Below are 23245 nucleotides of genomic sequence, written 5' to 3' on the forward strand. Positions count from 1 at the left end.
AAGTCTTTGGATCCTTTTGTCTCATCTATTGGTAATTACTAATTTTTTTGGTTTTTCCCTCTCATAAGACATAGTGAATTTTGTCATATATATTAATACACGTCCACATTTTCTAGGTCATTTCTTAAGTTGCTATATTTGCTTCTTATTTACTCTTTGCCGTCAGTGTCAGGGTGTGTTCTGTTAAGAGCTCACTCTCCGAGAGCCCAAATGACGTGTCAATCAATAATTGGTAATTTTAAAAAGAGGGGAGACGGCTGTTATCTCTAAGATGTTAGTGTTTTTAAGTGGAGGGTAAATTTTAGTCAGACTCTCGTCCGTTGACCCCTCACGTGTGAGGGAATGGCTAAAATCACGAGACCACGCATTGTGGAAGAGAAAACCATGAGCATCAAAAGGGACATTGACTAAATCATACCGTATTCCATCAAGATGACTTCCATCAACTGTAAACTACGTAACCTTTGTTTGAAAGTCGCATATTTTAGACATAAAAGGTACTTCAAATTTGTAGCAGAAAATACTCACCGGTGAGCTCTAATACTTGGTGCACTGGTTGTGATGTAATAATATGGTCTTGCCGAAACTGGAGGTCTGAGGGTCAGTATTTATAAAACGCTATGTCAAAACTCAAAGCTATGAAGGAACTCCCACCTGCAATAATATAATGTGGCATGCCTTCAGTATCATGCCTTTATTGGGTTATGTGTTTTTGTTATTGGTTATTAGACCGGTCAATCAAATTATGTGTTCTCTCCGTCTTCTCTATGTAAATGGAGAGATTCGAAAGTATCAGACGAAAAAATTTAAAAACTCATGCAAAGCACGGAAAGCTAGAGTTTCCAAGTAGGGTTCCCGATGGTCAGTGTGTGGTTATATGAAATCACAAGGCCCTACTTTTTACCCACACGGAAGAGGTCCTGACAAACATGGGAAATGTGCAATGTCTTGTCTCCTCATCAAAGTGTTGAATAAGAAAGTCTAAGAGAGTCATCCATCATGAAAGTGGAGTTCTTTAATTATATACCTGAACCTAGGGGTGAAGGAATCATGGATGGATGGCACCAAACACCATTCAATTATATGATATAAAGACAAAATTCGAATGCTAGAATTTAAAGTTTTAAACTATACAATCATACAAATTAAACTTAACTTCATCATTAAAGGTTCATTATTTAAGCATAGATAGAGTAGGCATACTTCAATAAATAAGTACATATACAACTAAATCCTTCTTATGTTAAAACTATTATTAGAGGTGGCAATGATACATAATTTCATTCCAACCAATTCATATACCAACCGTATCAGATATATTGGTATATCACTAAATTGGTACATGATACATGGTACACGGTACAATAAACCGTACTATACTTCAAAAGATGGTTGGTATGTGGTATAAATTTTTCGTGTACCATGATATGCCGTACCAACCGAAATAGAAGTTTTAAGAAAAAAAACCATAATATATGCATCAATGGTGAGTTGAATTTGGTATTCTTCCATGCAAGTTAAAGTCAATTACTACCACTACGCTATTATTACAATTACAACAACTCATCCAAAATAATATATATTCTTAAAAACTATATATATCCATAAATATTTCAACCATAGATTTAGTGAAAAATAAATCTCAACCGTAAATTTTTGTTAAATTTATAATTTTTGGACTTTGGCATGTTTAATTTATGATTTTATACTTGGTAATTTGGTGATAAGAGCATTTTGTGCGACGTTTTTAACATGTTTTTACCTCCATTTGTACTTTGCTTAGCCTTTATTGTTGTACTATTGAGTCATTGAATCGTAGTAAGAGTCTTGGGCAGTATTGTATGCATTTTTGTGCTTACATGAGTTAAAAACGCAGAATTGGTATACAATCCTAATTTGAGTAGGAATCCTTGTAGGACTAGGAAACCTAGTTGGATTAGGAGTCTTCATCTTTCTTCGTTTTGGTCGCATTGGCGATATTTTGAAAGTCCTTATTGCATTATGAATCAGTTTTAGACTAGAAAACGTACCATTTGAGAAAAATCTTAATTGAACTTAAACTTTTATTCCGTAACTTTCCTAATCTTACTCTCATATTCTAGTAACTTACTCGATTTTTTTATATGAATTATCTTGTCTTTTATTATTTTCAGATTGTACAATAAAGGAAAAAAAATAAAGGAAAAGTCAAGCAAAGGAGGAAAATAAAGGAAAAATGAGACACCTATAAAAGAGAAAAAAAATGGAATTTATCAAAGAAGATTGCACCCACTAATGACAAAAATAAGTGAAAGAACAAGAGACAAAGAAAAATGAAGAGAATAAAAATTAATAATGCAAAAGAGAAAGAATGAGACACCTACAAAAGAGAAAAAAAAGAATTTATCAAAGGAAATTGCACCCACCAATGACAAAAATAAGTGAAAGAAATTGAGGAGAAAGAAAAAGGAAGAGAATAAAAAGAGACAATACAAAAGAGAAAGAATGAGACACCTCAAAAGGAGAAAAAGAAAGAATTTATCAAAGGAGATTGCACCCACCAATGACAAAAATAAGTGAAAGAAATTGAGGAGAAATAGTTCAAGCTATAGTATTTAAGGAGCCAAAACTCTTCTATAAATAGGACATCATTCACAAAGAAAAATCATCATTTCTTATTAGCATTCAAGAGCCAAAACTCTACCAAAACACCACCATAAACTTCTCTCACAAATTAGCCAAGCAGTCCGCCCCAAAACCATCATCATCTCGACCGAGTTTCACTTATTGCAGCCGTACCTCTAAGGTTCCTACAACGTGTGATTCTCACAACTCATCTCCATAGGTTCGTTTATTTGTGTTAATCTACAATTTTTTGTCTATGAAGATTGCACCCACCAATGACAAAAATAAGTGAAAGAAATTGAGGAGAAAAAGTTAAGCTATAGTATTCAAGGAGTCAAAACTCTTCTATAAATAGGACATCATTCACAAAGAAAAATCATCATTTCTCATTAGCATTCAAGAGCCAAAACTCTACCAAAACACCACCATAAACTTCTCTCACAAATTAACCAAGCCGTCTGCCCCAAAACCATCATCATCTCGACCGAGTTTCACTTATTGCAGCCGTACCTCTAAGGTTCCTACAACGTGTGATTAGGCCCTAAGTCAATCTAAATGTTAAATGAAATCTTGCATGATTAAATGATCTCATAAGGCTCTAATTGTATTGGTGTCTAAAATGTATGTAATTGGTTGAATTAGAATGCATGATATGTTCGAACTTGTAATTATGTGATGTAATGGTAAATTTGGTTTAAGTTTGTTAAAGAGAAGTCGATCATGTAAATATTAATTTAAGTTTTATTTTAGTAGCTAATAATCAATCTCAAATCCCCCATTATTTGTTAACACTAAAATTTAAGAGTTCCCTTCAATTCCCCGAACTGAACGATCCCTACTTATTCTATACTAACGATGACATTTTACAGGGTTAATTGTGAAACGTCTTAGAACGCTCTATCATTTGGTTGAAGTTGTATAAAACTTTGTATTTGTGTTGTTATTTGCTATTACTTATTTGGATTAGGCCTTAAAAGTTTTGGGTCATAAACATATTGTTAAAAGCTCATTACCAACCGAGTACCAACCTACCAATTAGTTTGTATACCAACGTTATTGGTTGGTTTAAATGGTGGATTTTTTATACCAATTATATATTGGTTGGTATATGGTATTGGAAAAATGATATTGGTATACTTATCAATCCACACCTAGGAAAAAGAAATTTAGACGGAGGGCAATTATGGGAATATATAAAAATTATATCCTACATTGAGAAATAAAGTTAATTAATTTACAAAACGTTTACATAAGTACATGGATGTAGCAGCCGTTGGTAGTGATAAGTGGGTCGATGTGATAGTTCATCTACTTAGAGCAAGTTCACCCGTTGAGTCAATAGGTCACGACCATTGGGTCACCAGGTTAGTATTCAGTGCAATGTTCTTGTCTTTCCCCGCATCTTCTTTAAACCTTTAACATAAATTTTATTAATGTATACACATAAATATATTCAATTCACAAAAGATAACAAAATGCATAATATTATATACCTGTATGAGGGTCTTGATTATTAGCTGACACATCACATTGTTATTTTGCTCTTCAGTTGCAGTACTTTCAAATGGATGATTATTAGTAATTTGATCTTGAAGACGTGCACTAACTCTGATCTTTATCATTATATGTGCTATGAATGTAGTCATCTTGGTCATTTATTTTTATTGGATTGAATGGCTAATTAGCAAACAGTCAAACACATATGAGAGAACATGTATGCTTACTGTAAGGCCTGTAAATTAAGTCCAGGATCGACGTGCATACCCAAACTTAGCCAAAAAAAAAGGGTCGCGGGCCGGTTCGGCTCAAACTAATAAACAGGTCTTACTCGGCCCATTTTAGAATGGATAAGTTATGTGCAACACTTTTCAAGCCCTAGGTCAACCCAAAACCCTAGCCATATAGTATATTATATGGCCGACCCGTTGCCGGACCCACTCTTGATGTCAAATTTTATTATTAATTTATGAGTGATTGATATAACTAGCAAATTATGTTGGTTCAATTGACAAATATATTATTCTTATAAGAAGGGGTTCATGAGTTTAACTTCTATCTCAATTATTTTTTTTTCAAAAATGAAAGTTTATCTATAGTTTTATGTATTAGTAAATTTCAAGTTGATTTACTAAATATAAATTTTTAATCAGAATTGATTGCAAAAGCGCAAAAGATGTTTTGCAAAAAGATGTCCAAAACATTGCCAGTAAACAAATTTTTGCGCGATGGCAAGCAATTTTAAGTATTTTGATTTCGGTGAACTGGAATAATACTCTGTCTGATTTGAATTTATCCCACCACTTGACTAGGAAGTATCGTGAGATGATATTTTTATCATGTAATTTATTATGCCATTTCAAGATCCATGGGATTTTATATTTTGACTTGCACATTAGGGTATGGGTGAAATTTTGTTCATAATCAGTATAAGGTACTAGTTCAGAAATTTGCATGACTGTAGTTTGGAGTTTTGGGGGAAAGAGATCACGAAGGGCTCCGTGGTATTCCCACCACTGGTCAAACCATAAAGGGAATTGGCGATTAAAGTTCCTATCGAAATTGAGAAACCAAAAGTGACTGAAATCTTCTGTTTGGTAGAGGAGGATTTTGAACCATACATCCAAAAATTTTATGAGGAGTAAAGGGGGTTTCTCCCCACTGAGATAATGGAATAATACGAATAATATAGTGGGAATGGTATAATACTTTGTTCGAATAATTTGTATTGTAAATTGGCTTAATAGAGATTGATTGAGAACTACATAGAATTTTTTATATATAAAATGTTAAGGGTTTACCAAAAGGATAATGAGTATTTAGGCCAAAAAAGGCTTTTGCTAAGAAAGTAGGTGATTTTAGATGACTCAAAGATGGTTCAAGAAAAAAGAAGAAATCAATTGCCCTTTGTTGATAAGGAGATGACTTCTTATTGTTGACAAATACTGGGGGCTTAATGGAGGATTCAGCCCTGAAAGGGTTAAATGAACTGACTAGTGCAGTCATGTAGTTTGGTTTGGAAGGACTGAGGGTAGTACCTAATGGATTATATTTGTTGTTAATTGGCAGGAGGGAATGACCTGCATGTGGGACTAAGATGCAAGATGACTCAGGGGTTTTGGTTTTGGCTGGGGAAGGTGTTTCAAGGTTGACTATTTCTTTCCTGGTATTTCTCTGGGAGTTGGACAAGCTGGACCACATGATGGAGAACCCTGTAAAAATACTATGGTTAGAAAATCTGGGATATGATTGTCACTGCCTTTGATGAATGCAATTTCGAAATTAAAAATGCTTAAAATTGCTTGTCATCGCGCAAAAATTTGTTTACTAGCAATGTTTTGGAGATCTTTTTGCAAAACATCTTTTGCACTTTTGCAATCAATTCTGACTAAAAAATTTGTATTTAGTAAATCAGCTTGAAATGTACTAATACAAAAAATAATAGATAAAATTTCTTTCTTGATGGTGCTGTAATTTGACTAGGCTGGATTCCAAATTCCAGAATGGAAATGAACAATTTGTTCAGGATGACTGAGAGAAATTTGTTAGTTTAGATTACCTCCATATCCTACTTCTGATGCATCCTATTTCCACTATTTTAAAAGCATCAAGAAGTGGAATTCCAAGACATGGTAATGTTTTAACGTGAGTCTTGATTTTTTTAACTAAAGAGGTTTGGACAGTAGTCCAAGGAGGAGGATTCTTTTGTAATCTATCAAAAAAGGTTTATATTTCTTTCTCAAGTTTTGTTAAAAATCTGCTATATAATTTAATGATCCCATAAATCTTTGTAATTGATTTTTTGTCCAATATTTCATCTGGGAATTTATCTGCAAATTGAATAACTCTACTTGTGGGATTAATTTGGAGATGATGAATATTGAACCCTAAAAATCTTATATTTGATTGGAATAATTTGATTTTTGAAGCAGAAACAACTAGGTCATTGTTTTTATATTGGTAAAGAACTGGTGTAGGTGTTTCCAATTTTGATCAATTGGTTGGGAGAAAATGAGAACATCATCAATATAAACAATGGAAAAATGACTATAAGGATTAAAGATATCATTCATTATGTTTTGGAATTGACTTGGACATTTTAAAGACCAAATGGCATTACATTCCATTCATAATGATAGAACGGAGTGAAAAATGCAGTTTTGTATTTATCTTCCTCATTAATTTAAATTTGCCAAAATTCAGATTTCATATCAAATTTACTGAAGATATCTAAGTTGTTTAATCTGTTGATTAAGTCTCTTTTGTTAGGAATATGATATCGAATCCATTCTAAGACTATGTTTAATGGTTTATAACTGATGACTAAACGAGGTGTTCCTCTTTCAATTTATGCATTTTTTTGAACATAAACGGCGGGAAAAGACCAATGTGATTTAGTAGGTTTGATAATACATTTATTGGGTAATTCTGCAATTTCATTTTTACATAATTCCATGACTTCATGGCTCATTTGAATAGGACGAGCTTTGGTAGGATCTACAAGCACACTACATGACACCGTTTCATCCCTACTACCTATATTTATTTGATTTTTGTTATTGGCAACTGTGTAATTGTTTTTCACTTTTAATTGTCCTGTGGTCCGAAAAGCGCAACCTATAAAATTTCAACTTTAAATTAATTTTTAAGTTCTATTTTTCTAAAATAAAATCATTAAAATAGTTTAGTTGTTAGAAAAAATTCCCAAAGAGAACCACGTTCTCAAAATAAAGCACTATATTCATCAATGTACAAATTATAAGGTATTTATCACCTTAGGTTATAGTTTTCCTTTTAGAGATAGAATAATACATAGATTCTACCACGTGATTAAGACCTAAATATTATTGAAAATAAGCAAATTTTGAAATATAGCTATGATTCACTTTCTCGATCAAATCCAACAGTCGAATTCTTATTTTCTCAAATTTAGTCAAATGAATCATAATATGCCGCAAAGTGCCTACTAAAGTGGTATAATTTAGTTCACATATTATATGTAATTGTATATGTTACAAAAAAAACTTTATTGAGGAAATGAAATATAGTAATAACGACCGTAGGATGTCATAGTTACAGTGAACTATGAGTACACTAGAAAATTCACATTTTTTTGATAACGTTTGAGTCTCGATCTAATTTGTTTATGTTGTGTATACTTATATCTCCTTAAGAAAAACGGCATCACACAATGATAAGTATATGAAAAATTTTACGCAGATGAATAAAACATGTCAAAATGACTGCATAGGGATTTTTCAAAACCCGGACAATTTATTAATCTCCACTACTATAACTGGAAGTCTGACTTTGGTGTCAATAACTTCACCAAAAAATTGAACTCCCTATATTGCCCATGTAAAAATGTGATTTGCAAAAATACCCTTTGTAAAAACACAATTACATAAAATGATTATACTTTAACAAAAAAGATTACAAATGATTGTTTTATTCTATTAACAAATAACTAGTGTAATGCACGGATATGAATCACAAATAACATGTGCACGACACGTGGGCTATTTATTAATAGTTTTTAAATAACAAATGGCACATATAGATGTGTTACATCTGTCTTATATATTTTCCATATATTTATTATAAAAATTTATTTATTTACATATTTACTGAAGAAATAAAAATTTTACATTATTTGCACTTGAACCCTAACTCTAACATATACCCTAAACTCTAACCCCTAAATTCTAAACTCTAAACACTAAACACTAAATTTATATAAAATTTAAAAAAAGTTGAGTCAGTCAATATTTGATATTGATTTACAAAGAACATATTACATAACCATATATTTAGGATTGATTAGTCATATGCCATATTGAATATGCCTTGCAGCCTATAATCGAACTTAGAGTGGCTAAAGTCGTGAATCTCGGAATGCAAACCTTAAGCAAGGGGATCTGGTTTGGGGAAACATTGGTTGGGAGGAACATTGTGTCATCAGTGCAATAGAGACTCTTTCCAAGATTGACAATATTGATGTGCCTCTCTTTTACTATACTGGAATTCTTGGTGTGCCTTGAATGACTGCTTATGCAGGTTTTTATGAGGTTTGCTCTAAAAGGAGAGAGAGTCTTCATATCAGCAGCCTAGTTTTTCTCATACCTTCCCCGAGTAGCTTCCATAGCAAATAGAAAAAAGATCTTTCTTCTTTGCCGTTCTCTTCAATAATCCAATTGTTTCTTCTTCCTTTGGTTGAATTCTGGATTCAAAGCTCCATAGTATATAATTAAACCAACTAACATGTATGCATACCAAAATTACAGAAACCCAACCACTTTCCTAATTGATCTAGCATCATAAACATTGAACTCATTTTCTGCAATTATCAATGATTGGAAAATAACTAAAGAACTTAACTAAATGACATTCAAGACACCACCACCACCATCCAATTGCGGCAGACCACTACCCAAAACCCGAATTCTCAATATATTCAATCCTCAACCGAATAGAAATTTAATCATATATAGAAACCCAATTATATACAACAACCCTTCTCCGATCCCTCAAATCCCTCCCTCATCCTCGCCCCGCTGTTTCTCACCACTGAGATCGAGAAGGCGGTGATCTATAATTTTGTCTTCCTAATCCAAGCCGTTACTTTGTTGATAGGTCCGCCATCAAATCTTGGATTACTAATGATACACCCTGAATCTTTTACCCTTATGAGTTTACTTTTACCTTTACGGGAGTCGTACTAAGTGTAGAGACTATAAATATTGACTTTTTGATGTGTAAGTTTTTCGAGAAACCTCCTTCACGAAAGTTGTAGAGCTCGTCAATACGAATTTGTTGACATGCGCCACGTTCGAAACGGAGTTCGTATGAAGAAGTTATGAATCAAAAGGTTATTTGGCCATTTTTGGAAAATAGTATAAATAGGGGAATTAAAGAGAAAAATGGGGAGAAAAATCAGAAACTCGGGTCGGTAATATTCACGGGTACTGTTCACCCGAAAAAAACCAAGATTTTTTCCTCCCGAGCGGCCAACTTTGGGTCCCCGGATCTCCGCCGTCTGGCCACCATAGACCGACGCACCAGTCCCGTTTAAAAGGTTATTGCGTTCCCTGTCGATTGGTGGTAGCACTACCCGCCATCTCACCGCCGTTTGGGAGCGGTGAAGCCCAAAAATTTCCCCGAAAGTGCACAGTTTCGCCGAACTTAACCTCATCTGCACTCCCTCCTCCGGCCGCCATTGCTCGAATTTCTTGAGGGGTTTTGAAGGTCTCATCTCCAGCAACAAACCCTCCAAAGGAATTGAACCAACTCGCCTTGAGGTAAGAGAATTGACGATTTGAAATTCTAGGGTTCATGATTTGGGGTTTTTCTATTTGTATTCGATTGATGTGCTTAGACTCCAAATTGGCCTTAGTAGTGAACTAGAACGTTGTTAAAAATGTTGAGTAGAATATTTTGATGGAATTAGGTGATGATCGGAGATCGCCGGCAGCAGCGGCGCGTGGCGCCGGAATCCGGCCGAGTTGTAGGGTTCAAAAATAACCCTCTCGGTGTAGGGATTTCATGAGTAGACTGTGAGACCGAATCGATAAAAATACGGATGTTCGGTTTGTGAATCGTGAAAATCCACCCGTTGGATTGTTCTTGTTATCGTCCTAGGAAGTAAGGATTTATTTATCGGACTTACCAGACGTGTTGGTTATTTAATTACTCGAGAATAGGATTTCCGATTTATTTCTTCGATTAATGGTGCTATACCTTATAGTTAAACTACGAATGGTTTGATCCCTTGCAAAGGGTACGTAGGTAGCCCAACCAAGGTTTGGGTGCAACCACAAATATTTTAGATTAGATTTTGGTTTGCTTATTATAAATTGAATTTTAATGCGTAAATAGGTTAATTTTGGGACAGATCATATCAACTAAAGAGGAGAAAGCAAAAAGTGAATGAATTTTGTTCTAGAAGCTTTATTTCACCAAGCCATTTTATCAATAGCTGTTATTTTTACTTTTCACTTGTATTAAAAAAAATGTTAACATGAGTTTATTGACTAATTTCAGATTCAGTTAATTTCAGAAGATGTGGTTGTAATTGTGCTACGTAAGATAAAGTAAAGTGAAGGTTGACCCTATGAAGGGAAGATTTTTCGCTTTGCCGATCTGTTTTGATAATTCACTTGATATGTAGGGTTATGTTGTTTCGATGATGATATGTTGGGTTTGTTTCTATCTAGAGACAGCTTGCATTGATTGAAAGGCTTGGGACTAATTGACTATTGAAGTTGACGTCATAATTTCATACAGTAATCTTGTGGCCTAAGTCAATCGCCATTTATTAGTGTAGACCCGATTCTTGCACCAGTTGTATGGAAAAATAGGAATATAATGCAAAAACAAAGACACAGAATTCATTTTAGGAGGCCAGCAGCTTGTGCAAACCAGAATTTATAATTTCATACAGAATTCATTATGGCAAACCAGAAGAGCTTCTTGTGGTTCATCTTCATTATTTTATTCAACCCTAAGATGGAGCCTTCAACTGCGAAAGAGGTAATACGAGTACCGGTAGGGGTTGTTCTTAACTTAAATTCCTATGTGGGAGCTGTGGCAGAGAACTTCATGACCATCGCACACGATGACTTTTATGCTCAGCATGCTCATTATCAAACAAGGCTTTCCCTTCTCACTAGAAACTCAAACAATGATGTTGTTTCGACAGCGTTAGAAGGTAAAACACATTAACCTTTAGTTTCTGCAACTCTGCAAGATTGCAGCTATATGTGTATCAGTGTGTACTATTTACTACTATATATATAGATATAATCTATAATATCTATACTCTAATAACAACATGCTTTATCAACCAATACATATGGGCCTATATATCATATATTAATTTAAAATTATATTTAATATTTGAGAGATAAAAAAGTAAAATTAAAATTAAAAATTAGAACACCAAACTCTATTTTAAAATAAGATTATATAATTCAGAAAAAAGGCAAAAACTAAATTAGAATAGAAATAAAAAAATCTCTTCTACATATAACTTCTTACGTATAATTGTCAACTTCTTTTGCACACACATAGTTGGGGGGGGGGGGGGGGGTACTACTACACATATATAAATAATAAATTCACATTCATGGATTCTTACCCATGACATTAGCTTCCAGGGTAATTCATTATACGCATAATTTTATTCAATTTACATGTATATTAGACAGGTAATTGAATTTTTTAAAATTAATTACGCAAATTGTCGTTGAAAGAAATTTATCAACCTACGGTAATCTATTTCTAGCAAAACGTAACCTACTATAACTTCCTTAGATAAAATTGCATGCATTGTATAGTAATATGCCAATAGTTTAATTAATACTCGAACAATTTATAATCTTGATTTAATTATATTTTTTGGTGGTTCCGTATGAGGAAATTATCATTAAATTAACATAAATTAAAAGAAAAATGACCCATTTGATACTAGTTTGAGCCCCAATAGCCCATTTGAATGACATAATTGAAAATGTAACCATTCACTCTAAGAGTATATAACCTTATTTGACCAAAAAGTGTTAAAAATTATGATTTTGAATATTTTTAGACTATTTTGCCTTTATCTATCTAAACACATAGAGAGAGAAAGTTCATGAGAGAGAACACTTTGCCAGAACCTCGCCGGTCTCCAAGCTCCAATAATTCATCGCAGGACTCATTGACCGTTGGACTCCAGGGACTGATGACCAGGCTCCGGGCACTGTATACTAGTCATCTGAATAAATTATTAACCCTTAGTAACGTTCAACAATGAATTACTGACTCCTAATGCCCCGTAATACATTTTTAGTAATTGGTAGTGGAAATTAGAAATTCTCTCAGAAATACCACTGTAAATAAATTACTAACTCCAGTACCTCCAATAATCATATTATTGGCCCCAATAATCACATTGCTAACCCACAATAAATAGTGTGTAGTTAATTTACTGACTCCTAATAATCATGTTACTGAACCCTAAACAATGGGTCCGGTTCAAGGGATACCCTATTTTACATAAATTTTAACACACCTTTTTAGCCGCTAGTTTTTAAAAGATTCAACGGTTCAAATTCATTGTTTGAATGATGTCAACTCAATACCAAGTGATGTGGAAATTACATTATATTCAACATACTACAATTAAATATTTTTCATTAACAGAGAATATAATCAAAATTTGAAAAATCAAATCCAAATAAGAGAATAAAAGAGGAAGAAAATGACCCAAATACCCAAAATCTGAACAAAAAATAAATTAGCAGCAGGAGCCAAACACGACAAACTACAAATCCCTAAGAAGATGTCAATGCAAAATATATACTAATGCTATAATTTACAACTCACCATAACAATAGTATTGAGCAATATATATATATACAGTCCCTATCCAGAGTGAAGGTTCACTCTAAAGTTTCAGAGTGAAGTTCCAATTTTGGCACACTTTTCGGTCAAATTTTTTCAGTATAAGTGATTCAATATTTAGGTATGCTATTTAAGATCATCTCTACAAAATTTCATCTAATTCGGACATCGTTAAGGTATTGAAATTAGATTAAATCAATGAATGAATTAAAACTGTTTAACGTGAACCGTTCGTGTAAATCTCAATTTTGAAAGCTCAAATCATTGTCAAATTGGATGAAACTTTATAGAGATGATCTTGAATAACATATCTAAATATTGAATCACTTATGGTGAAAAATTTTGACCGAAAAGTATGTCAAAATTGGAACTTCACTCTGAAACTTCAGAGTGAACCTTCACTCTGGATAGGAACTGTATATATATATATATATATATATATATATATATATATATATATATATATCCGGCCAGAGTGAAGTTCATCATTTGACTGACTTTTCCTGCATATCGCATTAAGGCCTGAAGTTTTAGAGAAGTTTTGTTGTGAGTCTAACGCACACGTGACAATGAGATTGTCCAATAAAGACATAGCAGAAGAGGTGTTTTGAGTATAGTGGTTGTGTATGTAAGGACAAAATAAGAACTTATAAATTATTGGATTTTTTTTGGGTTGCTCCATAGCCACGTGGTGAGGAGGTCTCCACCTAAGATTTGTTTTGAATTTTTAAAGCCATATATCACAGAAATTCTTCCGTGCGCTAACCGCACCACGTGTCATATACCCAACCAATATATAATCGACACGTGTCTCAATATAATTCCCCTCTTTCCATCTTCTTCCTCTTTTGTTCCCGACCCCCCATAACCCAGCTGACAACGGTGAGAACAACTAGGTAATCAGTCCGTCTACATGACCGGCAATATGGGCTCACCCTCCAGCCGCAGTGAGCAGACTGCCACCATCCTTGCGATAATTTCTCTCTCCGATTGACTCATGCCGATATGGTTCACGATGATGTTCCCGCCTACACTCTCCGGCTATTATTTATTTTGAATCATCTTTCTTGGGGTCAAGCTGATGCTAGACAAAGGAAAGTAAGAGATGGAAGAAGAAGAAGAAGAATCAGCCGAAGTTTCTATCCTGGGACAGATTATGCCACGTGTCACTCTTTAACTGGGCGGTCGCATAGGACAAGTGGTGCGTTGGTCGCACCTAAGAATTTCTCCATATATCATTGCCATGTCGATAAAGGTACCACCGTGTCTAACATTGGCCTTGGGTTGTGAAATCGAGGCTTTGGTGCTCTGGGTGGCAGCCAGGTTGGATAGTCGATGAAGGAGCAAGACTTCCATGGTCGTTGATGGCTTTGCAATTACCTTCAAGCTGGCGTCAAAATCTCATGTAGCTTCAATACACAACACCTCCGGGGAATTCCGACTGCCTCCCTTGATGCAGCTAGTAGAATCGAGCCTCTATCTCTCGAAGCCTGGGGATCCCTCTCTTTGTCCTAGACGACCACCCTAGAATCAACCTCACCATCGAAGGCGCTGACGAGGTCTATCCCAATCTCGACAAGCTCGCCCTCCGATTTGGAGCCAGAAGTATGAGATCTAGCTTCGACGACGGTGAGGGGCGGTGGTGGTACTTGATGGCTAGGGGGTGGCAGGGTTGGAAGTTGGATTTGGAGGAGTTAAGGCGGCGGTGGAGTTGATCATGGTTTGGGAGGTGACGTTGTCTAGTTCAAACTAGAGGACAAGAGAGGAGAGAGGTATCGATGCGGTGTGTAAAAGTAGGAGTGGCACGAGTCGTAACTTCATAAAATTTCATGGCAAATGATTTAACAATTTTAAATCGATGACTTAATTATAATTTTCAATGTGTTTGAGATTTTTTTATTAACAAGTCTTTAAAAAATGAACTTTTATGAGAACTCCTACATATTAATATTGGCCCCTTTTATTTATATATATTTTTTACTTTCACCAATCTACTGAAAACAGCGCTGCACTTGATGTACAAAGAAAAAGTGTGTGCCATTGTCGGACCTCAAAGTTCAGCAGAAGCAAACTTTGTGATTGAACTAGGCAGGAAATATCATGTTCCCATTATTTCCTTTTCTGCTACTAGTCCATCCCTTTCTCCATCTCATAACCCATTTTTCATTCGGACGGCTTTTAATGACTCTGCTCAAGTAAAAGCCATAGCTGCCATTGTTGGAGATTATGGTTGGTTGGAAGTTATTCTCATCTATGAAGACACAGAGTACGGAAATAGCTTGGTTCCATATTTGGTAGATGCTTTCCAACAAGTTGGTGCTCGAGTAACTTCTAGAAGTGTCATTTCTCCTCATTCTGATGACACAGAAATCTTAAAGGAGCTTCAGCACTTGAAATCAACTCGAGCACGAATATATGTGGTGCATATGACTGCTTTCCTGGGGTCCAGATTCTTTCCATTAGCAAGTCAGGCAGGTATGATAACCGAAGGGTATGGATGGATTGTTACAGATGGCTTATCGACTTTATTAAATCCTGTGAGTTCAAGAGCCATGCACACGATGGAAGGTGTACTGGGAGTAAGGCCATATATACCAGTGTCAAAAAAACTTGAAAACTTGTTGAGTAACTTGAGTCGTATGAAAAGGATGAGCAAGATTAGTGATGTAAACCTCTTTGGATTGTGGGCATATGATACAGTTTGGGCATTAGCAATGGCAGTTGAGAAGGTTAGTTCAGCAAATTACAGTCTCATGATGCAAGATGCTAGCTCAAGCAGTGTTGATCTTGCAAGTTTGGGAAATAGTGAAAGGGGTCAACACCTTCTTAAGGCAATCTTAGATTCAAATTTTGAAAGCTTTGGTGGGAATTTCCGGTTGGTTAAGGGAGAGTTGGTGGCTTCAACCTTTGAGGTATACAATGTTATTGGTGAAAAGGAAAGAATACTTGGATATTGGAACCAATCTAATGGTCTTTCCCGAAAGCTGGATGGAGCAGAAAAGTCGGATGATACTCATGATAGTACGAAACTCAAGAAACCATTCTGGCCAGGGGACGCTAGGAAGGAGCCCCCAACAAAGAAATTGATAATAGGAGTTCCGAAGAAACAAGGTTTTCTTGAATTCTTAAAAGTCGAAACGAGTAAAAAGACCACAATATCGGGTTTCTCTGCCGATGTATTCAAAGCTGCAGAAAATCGACTGCCATTTCGCCTTCTATATGAGTATTCTGCCTTCGATGATGGGGATTATGATGATCTTCTTCACCAGATTCATGAACAGGCAAATTCTAATTATAAACTATCGAGTACATTAATGATTTCGATATTAATATTGATCATGCTGGCATGCATGTCTGTCTATTGTCTACGGGCCACTCATGCATACTCCGTTATTTTTCTGTTAATGTCTCTAATATATATACACATCTTTGATGCAGAAATTTGATGCTGTGGTGGGAGACACAACAATTGTAGCTAATCGCTCATTATATGTTGATTTTACGTTGCCTTATTCCGATTCAGGAGTTTCCATGATAGTTGTGACAGAAGATCGTGAGAGGAATAATATTTGGATTTTCTTGAAGCCACTAAGCTTGGATCTTTGGTTGACAACCGGGGTAGCCTTCATATTTACAGGTTTTGTGATATGGCTTCTTGAGCACCGTGAAAACACCGAGTTCAGAGGTCCTCCACAACAACAACTCGGCATGATATTCTGGTTCTCCTTTTCAACCCTTGTCTTTGCAAACAGTAAGTTTTCTTGTCCTTAGGAAGAATTTTAGTAAATTTTCTTAACGATCAAACAAGGTATAGTACTAATTAACTATGATCAATGCTATCTTCAATGTCATAGGAGAGAAAGTTGTGAACAACTGGTCAAGGGATCATATGGTTTTTTGTGGTATTGATCATAACACAAAGTTATACAGCAAGCTTAGCCTCGATGTTGACACTACAGAAGTTGCAGCCTGCATTCACTGATATAAAAGAGATACAAAGAAATGGTTACAAAGTCGGATATCAAAATAGTTCCTTTATTAAAGGGTTTCTCAAGGAACACTTAAATTTTGACGAGACTAATTTGGTGCCATTGGTAACCATTCATGATTATGATGTCAACCTGTCTCTAGGACCCAAGAAGGGTGGAGTTGCTGCCATTATAGATGAAGTGCCTTACCTCAAGTTGTTCCTTAATAAGACGAGTTGTTCCAAGTACACCATGGTTGGACCAACCTACAAAACTGATGGATTTGGCTTTGTGAGTTCTATCTTAATTTCCTTGACATAATATATACATTACACGCCTTCTCAGTAATTTAAAATTTTTCCTTTTTGTGTATACATTTTATAATTTTAATTATATGCATGCCTTCTCAAATTACAGGCCTTCCAGAAAGGGTCCCCTCTGGTATCCTACATGTCAACAGCAATCTTGAACGTGACTCAAGATAAAAATCTGATGGATGAAATTCAGTTGAAGTCCTTTATATACCAATCTGCCTGTGAGGATCAAAGTGCCAAAATTTCTTTAGAGGGTCATAGTCTTGGTGTCTACAGTTTCGGGGGCCTCTTCATCATCGCAGGTGTGACCTCCATGGTTGCTCTTTTGATGCACATGTATCACTTCCTTTGCTCTCATTGGTCAGCTTTGCGCATAATTATTACTTCTGAGAGCACATTTTGGGTGAAAATGGTTGAAATGGCAAGACAGTTTGACAAGAAAGATCTCACTTCTCGTCATTTTAAACGGAGACGATCAAGAATACATGCTACAGATAATCCTGTTGGAGGTCTAACAGCTGGCCCGGATGCTAATGATATTCAGACCAATTCATTAGGAACTGAGGTAACAGTGGAGAACAATCTTGACGTGAATGAAAATGAAAATCTTTCATCAGGGTCAGTGCATAGGACTTTATCCATGCCTGTAATTGACTCATCATAAGCTATATCATTCATTTATGTTGTGCATTTGATTGAATTTTCTCAAACTCTTATTTATTTGGTGGAGTTACAATGACGAATATGTTTTTTTTAAATAAAATACTTGCCACTGCTCACACTATCACAAACTCGACAGTTTACTCCTTCAAGTTTTAATTTCAACTAATCACTCCTCATACCTTTTCAAATTCGAACAATCTGGTCTTTCCGTTATCTCTTCATCTAATTTGGGTGTTAAGTTCCATTCAATTTATTTTTGTCAGCCAACAACTTAACACCCAGATTGGATGGACAGATGACGGAATGACTATATTGCTCGAATTTGGAAAATATAAAGAATGATTAGTTGAAATTAAAACTTGAAGTAATAAACTGTCGAGTTTGTGATAGTGTGAGCAGTGAGCAGTATTTTATTTTTTATTTTTAGCTTTTATTCATACATCTTAAATTTGATGATGTACTGTAATCTAAACAAACACGTTTTGAACCCCAACAAAAGTTAAGGACTAATTGAATAAAAAAACATCATTGTCAAATGTTCAAAATTAAAAGAGGTCTAATCAACAATTTTGGAGGTCTAAATTTTGTTAATTCAATTAGACTATGGGCATTTTGGGAAAAAAAAATTTAAGGCCTAAATAGCATTTCACTATATTGAAAAAGCAAATTGAATGTCCACTCATCAAGGAGGTCTAGGTGTCAATTTAAGAGGTATGAATATACGTTTTTTTTATTCTGAACAATTTCATAAGCATTCTTGTAAAATGATCGTCTAAACATGTCAATTTGAGGCCAATTGTCTACCTAAAGAATTAGTGAAGGAAGCTAACATGATATACTCATATTCTGCAATTTCTCCGAGGCCAATTGCAAGGGAGCCGCTAACATAAGCAATATACATTATACACGTGTTTTAGGTACAAGTTTAAAATTGAAAAAATAAGAAATATTTGTTTCATATTGGGTTAGGGTCGCATGAAAACATATTGTCATTATTGTGTAGTAATATATACAGCTCTTTTATAAAATTGCAGTAATATATGATTGTACGGTGTACCAAATTTCAAGCGTATATATATGTCGCAAAATAATTAACACACGACTAAGCAACAATATGATTTGATATATATACAAAATTATAACATTGGAACCTGCTTCTCAAGTCGGTGACAAAAGACGAATCAGATTGCATGATTTTTAGGATAAAAGTAAAATTGATCTCAACACCGCTTTTGGAGTGAATAAGAACTTTGAAAAGAACTGACAATGGTATTTTGGAAAACCGGAGAGGTGAAATCATTTTAGTGCTTTTGTAAATTACTGTATATTGGATCTGGAGGTCTAAAATCGTCTAATGAGCAAGGATAATTTAGAGGGGATGATATGCACACTAAATATTGAGCTTGCACAGAAGATGAAAAAGCACCGCACTAATTAGAGGAAAAGAAGTTCATTTGATAAAAAAAAAAATATTCAGAGCAAAAGTCCAAAACCCTTTGCTAAATTGGTTTCTAATAGGACATTACCTATTAAATTCGGGTGTAAAATGAGGAAACAAATTTGCCTACCATTTTTCATTTGCCCACCTTGTGCCTACCCTTCTAAACTTGTCATAACCCCGAAATTTCAAGTGATAAACTCGAAATCAAAGCCATGAAAAACTCTAAAACAATCTCAAATATATTAAAATCATCTTATAGTCACAGTGTATCGTAATTGAGTTCATAGTACCTCTCAGTCGATTTGATTATTACAAAATCAGTTTATAATTCAAGTATTATAAGAAATGAAAATGTAAAATCATCTCAATCCTCACCACAAATAGAAATAATAAACATCGAAAATCTTCAGAGTAGCCCTCCAATTCTGCTAATCCACACCTGCAGAACTATCCCCTACACCATCGAATATGTGCACCTAAACACAAACTCGGTAAGCTTTGCAGCTCGTATGAGTAAATCAACAGTATAACACACAATAGTATACAAAAGAAAATACAGATTACATTTAAATATAAATGCACTCATAAGACACAGGACGGCCCATCTGGATGTCTAATAATATCTGAAAATATATGTACTCATGAGACATTGGGAAACCCATATGTTTACCCAAATTACATTTATAATAGGGTACTCATGATACTCAGGTACTCATATGTTACCCCTCATGCAGTACGCCGTCAGATACTGGGCAACCCATCTGTTATCCAATATCACAAAAATATGGCTACTCATGAGACCCAAGTAACCCATCTGTTACCCCTCATGCAGTACACCGACAGACAGACTAGAGCTCTAACTAAGTCATAACTGTCACCCGGCCAAGGCTTGGTTCCAATATTGCCAACACGTCCGAAGACTGAAAAAACGTTTTAACAAGACTTAAAGTTAAAAATCACGTACAATAACAATCCACACATGTTATTGTACAACAACCAAGAGACTCTTGCTCAAATAAATAAATATAGTTGCCCCAGTAAAACTCATTTGGAATAAAAACATGACAATATATAATATAGCAACTCATATATATGTATCATATTTACCATTTATACACATACACAACTCACTATATCATATACATGTCATAGTTCGATCTTTTAAATAAAACGTAAATATGAGTCACCACCAAGTGTAGACTCGTCATAGTGAGATTTACTCACCCTATTTTCCTGAGCGTTTTTTCCACAATGCCGAAAGTAAATCCTTCACTTGTTTTGTCGGTCACCTAGTTGTATAATAAAGTGGTTAAAATGTTACGAAAACCTTAGATGCCAAATCGATCAGTACCACTGTTTACTGTTCAGCAAATTACGGGTTTTACGTAATCATTGTTCATGTAAATAATGTTCACGTATTACTGTTCATTGTAATTACTGTTTACGTAAATACTAATCATCAATTTACTATTTAGAAATTATTTTTACAATTTACTGTACCAAATTACTTTTTACCAAATTACTGTTCACAATTTATTGTTCACGTACCGCCCATAGTGGATGCGCGTGGTGCTCAAGTGCCACCTCAAAACGCGCGCGTGGCTTGCCACCACCGCCCAAAACTCTTTCCTCTCCTCTCCTCTCTTTCTCCCTTCCACGGCCTAATGTCGTCTCCCTGCCACTTCAAAACCTCCCACGTGCCGCCACAGACGGCGACACACGCCACTCCACCACCTTCGTCCAAAACTCAACAAAACCACAAACATTCAACATGAAAGATGAAGAACATGAAGAGCAGATCACAACCGTACCTTCATTGCAACCCAGATCGCCGGAAAGCTTCGGTAATCGAAAGTTCACCTCCGATGTTAAAACCTCCGATTTGAGTTCTAATTTCGCGCTAAACCCAACCCAAAGGTCAATTTGCAAGGATTTATGGCTCAATTCACCGGCGGCGAAGATTGAATCGGCGGTGATATTTTTGCAAAAATCACCGCTTGTCGGCGAGGCTTCACGGCGGCGAGGGAGGGCGTGTCTCATCCGGGGGGGGGGGATTGGAGCGGTCGAGCTTGCGGTGGCCTTGGGACCGGCGGTGAGAGCCACAATGGCCGGAGGCGTGAGATCGGCAAAGGAGTTTTCTTTGAGAGAGAGAGAGAGAGAGAGAGAGAGAGAGAGAGAGAGAGAGAGAGAGAGAGAGAGAGAGAGAGAGAGAGAGAGAGAGAGAGAGAGAGTTTCTGTTTTTGAAAATTTGGGTTTCCCAAAAATCCCTTTTATACATTTTCCAAATTCGGAAATCTACTTCCGTCGACAATAACTTTCACATACGACGTCCGATTAAGGTGCGTGACATGTCCACGAACTCGTATTGACGAGTTCTGCAACTTTCGTGAAAGAAGTTTTTGGAGATCAGTGACAGAATAAAAGTCAACTCTCGAGTCAAAGAAAACGTAACGTTTTTCAATTTAAATTTCCGAAGTCGGTTTCGTTTCGTTTGACATTGAAGGGAAAAATGAAAAATGCGATTTATTCAATTTCCAAGTTAACTGGCTTACAAGAATCTATATAAAGCAAACCCGAAAAGTCGGGGTTTTTCAAAACTCATGACATGTGTCTTTTCTCAAGTCAAAGTTAGATCATAATTGAGGAATTGAACACATGGCATGACTTTAGAAAGGTGGTCGGCAAATTTATTTCCGTAAAATGAAATGCATGGAGCCCAAGACGAGAAATTTTATATGCTACTGTAGTACCATGTGGCAATGCATAGTAGTACTCATTTTGTTATATTTCGACACGTACATTTCTTACACCAAAATTATAATTTAATATATTTTTATTGTTTGGGAAATGACCTTTATAGATATTGATGAGTTTGCACTAGGATTTCAGGTTTAAAGTTTAGGGTTTAGGTAAAGAGTTTATGGTATAGGGTATAGGATGTATGATTTTAAGATTTAGAGTATAAAGTTTAGGATTTAAGATTTAGGATTCAGAGGCGAGGTTACTGTCAACGGCAACTATTTGCCGCCAATACCTCCATTTCAAGCTTTGTCTAGTACGTAAATTAGATGGATTTTGAATCTTTTTTACTCATCTATTGGTAATTGCTTTTATTTATTTTTTGGTTTTTCCCTCTCATAGGACATCGTCAATTTTGTCATATTAATTCACGTCCACATTTCCCCTAGGTCAATTACTGAAGTTGCTATACTTGCTTACTTATTGATTAATCAGTCTTTGCAATCAGCGTCAGACCCCAAAGAATAACCCAACAATGTCACATAAAAAAAACACAAAAAAAGAAGAAGGGTGATGATATTTATTGATCACTGCAGTCTTCGTCTTCGTCAGTATATTGGTATCTGGACTAGGATATTGAAGACTTAGCTAAGTCCTTCAGGGAACGTTCTCTCTTTGAAAATGGGTTACATTTCATTCGCGTTTACACCAACCAACTTCTATATGCCAAATTACCAAGTAGTCTAGGGGCTAGGCCATATTATTGATGGTGACTCGAGTATCTAAGTACTATATATATTGAGAGAAAAGAACAATGTACAAGAAGTATAGGCTGCTTCTCCATCTGTGGAATTTCTACGGCAAACAACAATCAGTACCTCCTGATAATGATCATGTTTTTCTTAGATCTTAGCGTAATCTTTGGTAACTCCTCAGTTGTGGATGAAGATGGAACCGGACCAAAATCAAAGAAACTGGTAAATGTGGGGGTAATTCTTGATCTGGATACCCCTGTTGGGAAGAAGGTTCAACACAGCATATCCATGGCCCTCATAGAATTTTATGTTAGAAATGCCAACTATCGAATGAAGCTGAATCTTACTGTGAAGCATTCTAGAAATGATGTTGTTTCTGCA

General features: G+C 35.4%; 1 pseudogene; it reads left to right on the forward strand.

The window, feature by feature from the left end:
* The first annotated feature begins 11008 nt into the window (after window positions 1-11008).
* On the forward strand, window positions 11009-17854 carry LOC126789789 (glutamate receptor 2.8-like; annotated as a pseudogene).
* The last annotated feature ends 5391 nt before the right edge of the window (window positions 17855-23245 follow it).

The sequence above is a fragment of the Argentina anserina genome, chromosome 4, assembly GCF_933775445.1.
Source record: "Argentina anserina chromosome 4, drPotAnse1.1, whole genome shotgun sequence".
Taxonomy (NCBI): Eukaryota; Viridiplantae; Streptophyta; class Magnoliopsida; order Rosales; family Rosaceae; genus Argentina; species Argentina anserina.